At 47.1% G+C, this 8,994-nt stretch overlaps 1 long non-coding RNA gene across 1 annotated transcript; it reads left to right on the top strand.

Moving 5' to 3' along the window:
- The first annotated feature begins 240 nt into the window (after positions 1-240).
- LOC118159485 lies at positions 241-8,301 on the top strand. Its single transcript, XR_004747138.1, has 3 exons — positions 241-385; positions 6,543-6,550; positions 8,284-8,301. It is a non-coding gene; the product is annotated as an uncharacterized LOC118159485 (long non-coding RNA).
- Positions 8,302-8,994: the final 693 nt, after the last annotated feature.

Here is an 8,994-nt window from a genome sequence, read left to right as displayed (position 1 = left end):
GAGGGGACAGACCTAGGACAGCTGACCTAAACTGGCCAAAGGGGTATTCCATACCATCTGACGTCATGCTAAACAATATCTAGGGGTGGCTAGCCGGGGTGGGGGGGGGGGGGCAGCTGCTTGGGGATAGGCTGGGCATCAGTCAGCGGGTGGTGAGCAATTGCATTGTGCATCACTTGTTTCGTACACATTATTATTAGTAGTACTATTATTATTATTATTATCCTGTCTTAATAAACTGTCTTTATCTCAATTCATGGAGTTCACTTTCCTGTTTCTCTCCACCATCCCAGAGAGGGAGGAGAGAGGGTGAGCGAACGGCTGTGTGGTGCTTAGCTGCCGGCTGGGTTAAACCACAACAGTATTTTTTGGTGCCCAACGTGGGGTGTACTAATTGGATGACTTCAATTCCAGTTAATACTGGAGTTCTAGCATGTCTGGCACTGCAGCACTCAGCGGTGGCATGACTTCGTTCAGGCCACGATAGTGCACCGTTAGTCTCCACTCACCATTAGACTTTCGCACTGGCCGTATGGGACTATTAAAGGGTGAATGAGTCTTGCTGATCACTCCTTGGCTCTCCAGTTGACAAATTAGCTCATGGATGGGAATCAGGGAGTCTCGTTTTTTGTGATATTGCCACCAGTGCGCAGTTGTGGTAGCGATTGGCACTTGTTGTTCTTCGACCCTCAGCAACCCCACAACAGAAGGGTCCTCTGAGAGACCAGGCAAGGTAGACAAGACCCACAAAGCCAAAGCCCCGTCGAGACCACACGCAGAATTAAGCGAACTCAGATAAAGCTCTAGTAAAAAGAAACAGGGCATTTCACAGTTTTGCAAGGTGGTTTTTACCTTGGTTAGGGGTGAGTGAATTAGAAAAAGCTATTGTAAATATCTCGGCTATAACTGAAGAACTAGAAAATAACACTCTGGATGCAGTCCAGGAACTACAAAAGGAGTTAACAAGTTTGCAAAAATAGTACTCCAGAATCGCATGGTAGATTTTTTACTAAACTCACAAGGAGTAGCACACACTGTAATTAATGCTAGTTGCTGTATATATGTAGATCAAATGGGACAAATTTGATTTATTTCAAAAATATTTGGGGAAAAAAACAAGATCCTACATAGAGTGGCTCAAGATGACAATTCCTGGGGATTTAGAAACATTTGGGAAAAACTAACTTCGTGGTTACCTAAACAGAATTGGCTCAAATATTTGTTAGTATTATAATAATAATGGCACTGTGCATCTATCATTCCCCGTGACATCCGAAGAAGAATATTGCGCCTTAATGTTGGAAAAACTCAAGAATGGGGGATGTGAAGAGGTGCAAAAACAACAATAGGAGTAAGAAAATAAGAGAAGGGAATTGTGAGAAACAGTTGTGTTTTTGTAGTAGAAGGTGTTTTTGCACTGGAAAATTCCACTAACCTTGCAAAAGGTTATTCAAAAGTGATTGTGCAGCATAGCAGTGGGGAGTATGTTAAGCAGATAAACACGACTTCGCCTTGATGAATCTGTATTGACTGGTTCTGATCACCTTATTTTCCTCCACATTCTTAGAGATGGCCTCAGGGATGAGCTGCTCCATAACCTTTCCAGGGATGGAGGTGAGGCTGACTGGCCTGTAGTTTCCTGGGTCTTCCTTGTTGACCTTCTTGAAGACTGGAGTAATGTTCACTTTCTTCCAGTCCTCAGGCACCTCTTCTGCATAGACATCAGGAATCATTCCTGGGACTCGGGCTGCAGAAGTTTCTATGGAGACATCAGAGTCCTCTCCTGAGGCTTCAGCTGCAGATGCTTCTGCAGGGACATCAAAGACCTCTCCTGAGGCCCAGGATGATTCTAATTTTAGCCTAATAGCACTTCAAAACCGACAAAGGGTAGGGCCAATTATCCAGGCTCCATTAAGACAGGCAGTGGGACCAGAAGGAGAACCTATTTTTGTTCATGTTCTATTTACAACATCAGATTTGTTAAACTGGAAACACTCTGTTGGACCTTATAAGGAGAACCCAGCAGAAATGCATCAGTTGTTAGAAACTATTCTGATTTCCCATAACACTAACTGGGGGGATATGCAAGCCCTATTAAACACTTTTTTGAATGCAGAGGAAAAGAGAATGGCTTTAGAGAAAGCTCAGGCAGAAACCAAGAGGTACCCGAGAAAGAAGGTAGAGGAATTGTTACCTGTTATGAAAGATCCTAAGTGGGACCCAAATACTAACAGGGGTCAGCAATTAATAGAACAATACTGGCAATTAATCCTATATGGGATCCAACACAGAGTACCAAAAACAAGAGACCTCTCTAAATTATATGAGGTCCACCAGGGCCTGGATGAGAACACATCTGCTTTTTATGAACACCTCTGTAAAACAGTCAGAAAGTGGACAGATTTAAATCCTGTCAAGCAGGGTTTAAAGAGCAGGCAAATAATCAACTGTTTGCCATGCTGTTCATAGGGCAATCAGCCCCAGACATTAGGAAAAAGAAGCAACAGATAGAGGAGGAGGACAGAAGAATGTCAATATCTCAGCTGATCAACAAAGCCTATAAGGTTTATAACAACTGGGAAGTAAAGGCAGACAGAGAAAGAATGAAAGTACAGACATCACTGATAGCAGCAGCTATGAGAGATGGAGGTAGGAGTAGGGGTGAAAGAGGAATTTTCAGGGAGGCGAGGGTGAGAACAGGCAAGGGAAGCACAACAAAAACTCACTTGGGCCCCAATCAGTGTGCTATCTGCAAGAAGGAAGGGCACTGGAAGAAAGAATGTCCGCTGAGGAAGAAAAAGAAAGCAGGCAGTGAGAAACAAGAACAGGATTCGAATATCATAGAATCATAAAATCATTAAGGTTGGAAAAGACCTCCAAGATCATCTGGTCCAACCATCACCCTACTACCAATGTCAACCACCAAACCATGTCCCTAAGCACCACGTCCAACTTTTCCTTAAACACCCTCAGGGACGGTGACTCTACCATCTCCCTGGGCAACCTGTTCCAATGCCTGACTACTATTTCTGAGAAGAAATGTCTCCTAATTTCCAAACTGAACCTCCCCTGGTGCAACTTGAGGCCATTCCCTCTAGTCCTGTCACTGGTTATCTGCAAGAAGAGGCCGACCCCCAGCTCCCCACAACTTCCTTTCAGGTAGCTGAAGAGAGCAATAAGGTCTCCCCTGAGTCTCCTCCAGACAAAACAACCTCAGTTCCCTCAGATGCTCCTGTAGTGGGTTTACGTGGCAAGGTTTTGGTAGCAGGGGGCCATAGGGGTGGCTTCTGTGAGAAGGATCTAGAAGCTGCCCCATGTTTGGTAAGGGCCCCACTGCCGACCAGAACTGAGCCAATAAGTGATTGTTTGCGCCTCTGTGAGAGCAGATTTAAGACAGGGAAAAAAAAACACACTGCGCCACACAGCAGCTGGGAGAGTGAGAGGAGTGAGGAACAGCCTTGCAGGTGCCAAAGTCAGTGAAGAAGGAGGGGGAGAGGTATTCCAGGCACCGGAGCAGAAGTCCCCTGCGGCCTGTGGTGAGGACCATGGTGAAGCAGGCTGTCCCCCTGCAGCCCATGGAGTACCATGGTGGAGCAGGGTTCCACGCTGCAGCCCGTGGAGGAGACCACGGTGGAGCAGGTGGACCTGCACTGATGGAGACTGTGGCCTGTGGAAGACCCCTGCCAGAGCAGATTCTGGGCTGGAACTGTAGCCCATGGAGAGGAGACCACACAGGAGCAGGTGACCTGGCAGGAGCTGCTGCCCGTGGGGGATCCAGGTTGGAGCAGTTTGCTCCTGAGGGATGGACCCTGTGGTACGGACCCATATCTGGAGCAGTTCTTGAAGAGCTGCTGCCTGTGGAAAGCCCACGACGGATCAGTTCAACAAGACTGCATCCTGTGGGAGGGACCCCACAGCACAGGGGACGAGAGTGACCGAGAAGGAGCGGCAGAGAAGCGCTATAGACTGACCATAATCCCCATTCCCCCGTTCCCCTGCGCCGCTCGGGGGGAGGAGGTGGAAGAGTGCGGATGGTGGAGAAGGTGCTTTTGGTTTCTTTCCTTTGTTTCTCTGAGGAGGACCTGGGGGTCCTGGTGGATGACAGGTTGACCATGAGCCAGCAGTGTGCCCTGGTGGCCAAGAGGGCCAATGGGATCCTGGCGTGCATTAAAAGGAGCGTGGCCAGCAGGTCAAGGGAGGTGATCCTCCCCCTCTACTCTGCCCTGGTCCGACCTCACCTGGAGTACTGTGTCCAGTTCTGGGCTCCCTGGTACAAAAAAGACAGGGATCTCCTGGAAAGAGTGCAGCGGAGGGCAACAAAAATGATACAAGGCCTGGAGCATCTTCCCTATGAAGATAGGCTGAGAGACCTGGGTCTGTTCAGCCTGGAGAAGAGAAGACTGAGAGGGGATCTTATCAATGTGTACAAATATCTGAGGGGTGGGAGACAGAAGGATGTAGCTAACCTCTTCTCAGTGGTTTGTGGGGATAGGACAAGGGGCAACGGCTGCAAGATAGAACACAGGAAGTTCTGCGCCAACATGCAAAATAACTTCTTCGCGGTGAGAGTGACGGAGCACTGGAACAGGCTGCCTAGAGAGATTGTGGAGTCTCCTTCTCTGGAGATATTCAAGGCCCGTCTGGATGCCTACCTGGGCAGCCTGCTCTGAGGAACCTGCTTTGGCAGGGGGCTTGGACCCGATGATCTTTCGAGGTCCCTTCCAACCCCTACAGTTCTGTGATTCTCACTTCTCTAGCTTGTTAGTAATAGGTAATAAATCTATCTCCCTACACTGAGTCTGTTTTGCCCACCACGATAATTACTGTGTGATCTCCTTGTCCTTATCTCAACCCTTGAGTCCTTTTCATCATATTTTCTCCCCGTTCCTCTTTGAGGAGGGGGAGTGAGAGAGCGGTTGTGGTGGAGCTTGGCCGCCCACCCGAGTAAAAGCACCACAGCTCCTCATAGGACTTGTGTTCCAGGCCCTTCACCAGCTTCTTAGCCCTATTATTATTATGCTAGAGGATTATGCTAGAGGACTCAGACTGATGGGAACCAGGGGACAAATTTCCAGTTTCCCTAGCAGATCCCCTGTGTTGTGGTTTAACCCAGTCAGCAGCTATTAATAGAACTAAGGAGAATGGAATGTCCTGGAATCTAATTGGAGAAAATTAAAATCAATGATTGTAGTTGAAAACACCAATTACACTATCAAAAAAATATGGAAATAGAAGTGGACCTATCAGCCTCCATTGGTGTATATCCCCTGGAGGAATATATTGGCTATGTGGTACATGAACACGTAAAGCTGGATGATATGGGACTTGTGCCCTGGGAGCTGTAGTTCCAGACGTTAGACTCCATAAACATGCAGACAATAAGGGGTTGGCTAAGATCACAGGCTATCTTTATGACACCTCAGGAGAAACGAGGAATTTGTAATCCCCTCTCAAATAGAAATACCTAGTTTCATACCTTGTGGAGGGTCTTAATCCCTTCATTGGGAATAATAGAACTTGAAAGAGCAATAGTAAATATTTCTGCAACACTAGAAATCATAAGCAATGCCACTGCTGATGCCCTTGGTCAAATACAAAGAGAAATAGAACAAATATCCCAAGTAGCCTTAGAAAACTGTCTTGCTGTGGTGGTTTTACCATGCTAGGCAGATGAACTCCACCACAACTGCTCTCTCACTCCCCCTCCTCAGAAGAGGAGGGGAAGAAGTAAAGAACAACTCACGGGTTGAGATAAGGACAATTTAATTAAAGGGAAAAATAATTATTAAGGAAATATTATTATTAATTAAACAATTTAACTAAAGGGAAAAAAGGGAAAGGGGAAGAGGGAGGGAAAAAATGAAAACAAAACAAAGCAAAACAAAACAATTAAAGGCTGTGTGGAAGTGCAGAGGAAAGAGATTACTCTCTACTTCCCACAAATGAGTGATGCTTGACCACGTCCTTGAAGCAGGGCCTCAACGCATGCAACCAGTGTTCGGGAGGAAAGACGTTTTCGCCCAATTTGGTATCTTTCATGAACTTGCTCAAAAACACTTCAAGTCCAACATCCAAATCATTTATGAAAACATTGAAGAGGACTGTTTGTGGTGGTTTTACCCAGCTGGACAGCTGAGTTCCACCGCAACCTCTCTCTCACTCCCCCTTCTCAAAGGGAAAACACTGAAGAGGACTGGTCCTAAAATGGAGCCCTGGGAAACCCTACTAGTAACAGTTCGTCAGCCTGATGTAACCCCATTTACAAGAACCCTCTGGGCCCGACCTGTTGTAGCGAGTTTACATGGCAAGGTTTGGTAGTGGGGGGCTGCAGGGGTGGCTTCTGTGAGAAGAATCCAGAAGCTGCCCCATGTTACATAGGGGCCAGTTTCAGCCGGCTAGAAAGGGACCCACTTCTGCTCAGAGCTGAGCCAATAAGCAATGTTGTTTACACTTCTGTGAGAGCATATTTAAGAAAGGGGAAAAAAAACCTGATGCTCAACAGCAGCTGGGAGAGAGAGAGGAGTGAGAAATAGCCTTTGCAGGCACCAAGGTCAGTGAAGGAGGGGGAGGAGGTGCTCATATTTGGAGCAGTTCTTGAAGAGCTGCTGCCTGTGGGAAGCCCACACAGGATCAATTCGGGAAGGTCTGCCCCCACGTTGGAGCAGGGGAAGAGAGTGACTGTGAAGGAGTGGCGGAGACGAAGTGCTATAGACTGACCATAACCCCCATTCCCCTGTTCCCCTGTGCCGCTGAGGCATAGAAGAGGGTGGATTGTTTTTAGTTTTTTTTTTTGAGTTTCTCACTGCTCTAGCTTGTTAGTAATAGGTAATAAATTTCATTAATCTCCCTATGCTGAGTTTGTTTTGCCCGTGATGATAACTGTTGAGTAATTTCCTTGTCTTTATTTCAACCCTTGAGGCCTTTTCATCCTATTTTCTCCCCCTTTCCCTTTGTGGAGGGGGAGTGAGAGAACAATTGTGATGGAGCTCAGCTGCCCAGCTAAGTAAAACCACCACCCCCATGAACTTTTATTATTTTTCTTCCTGATTTTCTCCCCCATTCCACTGGGTGTAGGGGGGTGTGAGCAAACGGCTGTGTGGTGCTTAGCTACCTGCCATGTTAAATCACAACACTCAAGTATGTTATTTCAGAGGCACCAGCGGCTTTGCTGATTGGCTTGGCAGATCCATTATGGAGCCAGCTGGAACTGGCTCGGTCTGGCACAGGGGCAGCCCCTGGTCCCTTCTCACAGAGGCCATGCCTGCAGCCCCTCTGCTATGAAAGCCTTGCTATATATAACCAATATACCCGGTAAAGATGTCCTCTCCCTCCTCTTTGGTGGTAGAGAGAGAAGTTCACTAGTGAAGGCACATACACAGCAGTGTCTAGATTTACAAGGACATGGATGTTTGCAGATCCCCCTAGTACCAGCACAACCCCTCTTTCTGTACAATACACTGCCCAGATTCCAGGCCCTTTTGCCCTGTTCATGGTCCCCTACTTCTTGGCTGGTCTAGCTTGATGCTCACTAGCAAAAGTATGCACTCACCTACTTGTCTCACAGGCACTCCAAACTCACAAGTCTGATAGGGATGCCAGCATAGTCCCTGCCTGATACCCCTACCTAGAACCAGGGCCTCCTACTCGCTGGCTAGTCCAGATTGAATTTTGCTAGTGAGTGATGTGTACATCCCCCATGCACACCTGGTTTGGTAAAGACACAGACACTCAGGCCCCACCCAGCAGCTAGTACCAAGCATGCAGGCTGTGACCTGTGGTCCCACTTCAGCTGCTGGTGCTGAGTCCCTTAATTGTCTTACTAAGTCTGGTCCCTTCCAGCAGCTAATTTTTGAGACATGTCATTCCCACCCCAGTGGCTGCCAGCCAAGACCCCCACCCACTCTTGTAGCTGGCCCTGAGACACCACTTGCTCTAGATCCACCCAAACAGCACACAGGTCTCACCTGTAGCTGGCACTTCGTCCCTGCAGTGCACACACATGGTGAGTGATAGTGAGATTATGCAGCAAAATAGTTAAGAAAAGATTTAATATGAAGATGGGACTAACTGCAGTGATCAGATGCATGGCTGTCAGACAAATGTGCTGATCAGCCCTGTTTTAGAAATGATCGGTCCATTTTATCTTTTATCTATTCCTCCTTTGTTCCTCCCTGTGGTGGTTTCTCAAAGATGGGCAGCTAAACTCCACCACAACTGCTCTCTCACTCCCTCTCCTCAAAGGTACAGGACGTGGGGAGAAAATACAATGAAAAAGGGCTCAAGGGTTGAGATAAGGACAGGGAGATCACTTACCAATTACCATCACAAGCAAAACAGTCCCAGCAATTCATATAATTTATTGCCTATTACTAACACACTAGAGCAGTGAGAAACTAAAAGCAAACTGAAAACACCTTCCCCCCATCTACCCCCCTTCTACCTTCTCCCACCAAGCAGTGCAAGGGAACAGGGAATGGGGGTTGCAGTCAGTCTACAATGCTTTGTCTCTGCTGCTCCTCCATGGTCCCTCTCTTCCCCTACTCCAGTGTGGGGTCCCTGCCATGGGATGCAGTTCTTCCTGTACTGATGTTTTAGTTGATGTTTTTGTGAGCCCTCTTGTTGTCCGTAGATTCTTGCCTGGTGTGCCACACCAATAAGCACGCAGAGTTGGAATCTACATAAAGGTGCTTGGTGATCTTTCGCAAAGCAAGCACACCTCTGACTAAAATCACCATCATTTATACACAGCAAACTTGTGAAAACTATCTCTCTGGTTACTTTTGATTGGCTATTACAGCTCACCTAACTTATCTCTACTGAGTTTGCACATTACAGAGGAACAGTGCGGGGGGGGGACGGACATGACACCAAATCTCACATTAGCATAAGTTCACATTTTGATGGATGTGATTTTTAATGTTAATGACCCTTAATGAGCAAATGGTTACTATAGGTCAGTCTGGAGCTGTTTTTCTCCTTTTTTTTTTTTTACCT

The sequence above is a fragment of the Oxyura jamaicensis genome, unplaced genomic scaffold (assembly GCF_011077185.1).
Source record: "Oxyura jamaicensis isolate SHBP4307 breed ruddy duck unplaced genomic scaffold, BPBGC_Ojam_1.0 oxyUn_random_OJ70617, whole genome shotgun sequence".
Taxonomy (NCBI): domain Eukaryota; kingdom Metazoa; phylum Chordata; class Aves; order Anseriformes; family Anatidae; genus Oxyura; species Oxyura jamaicensis.
Note: the sequence above shows the minus strand (reverse complement) of the source record. Positions and strands in the feature narration are given on the sequence as shown.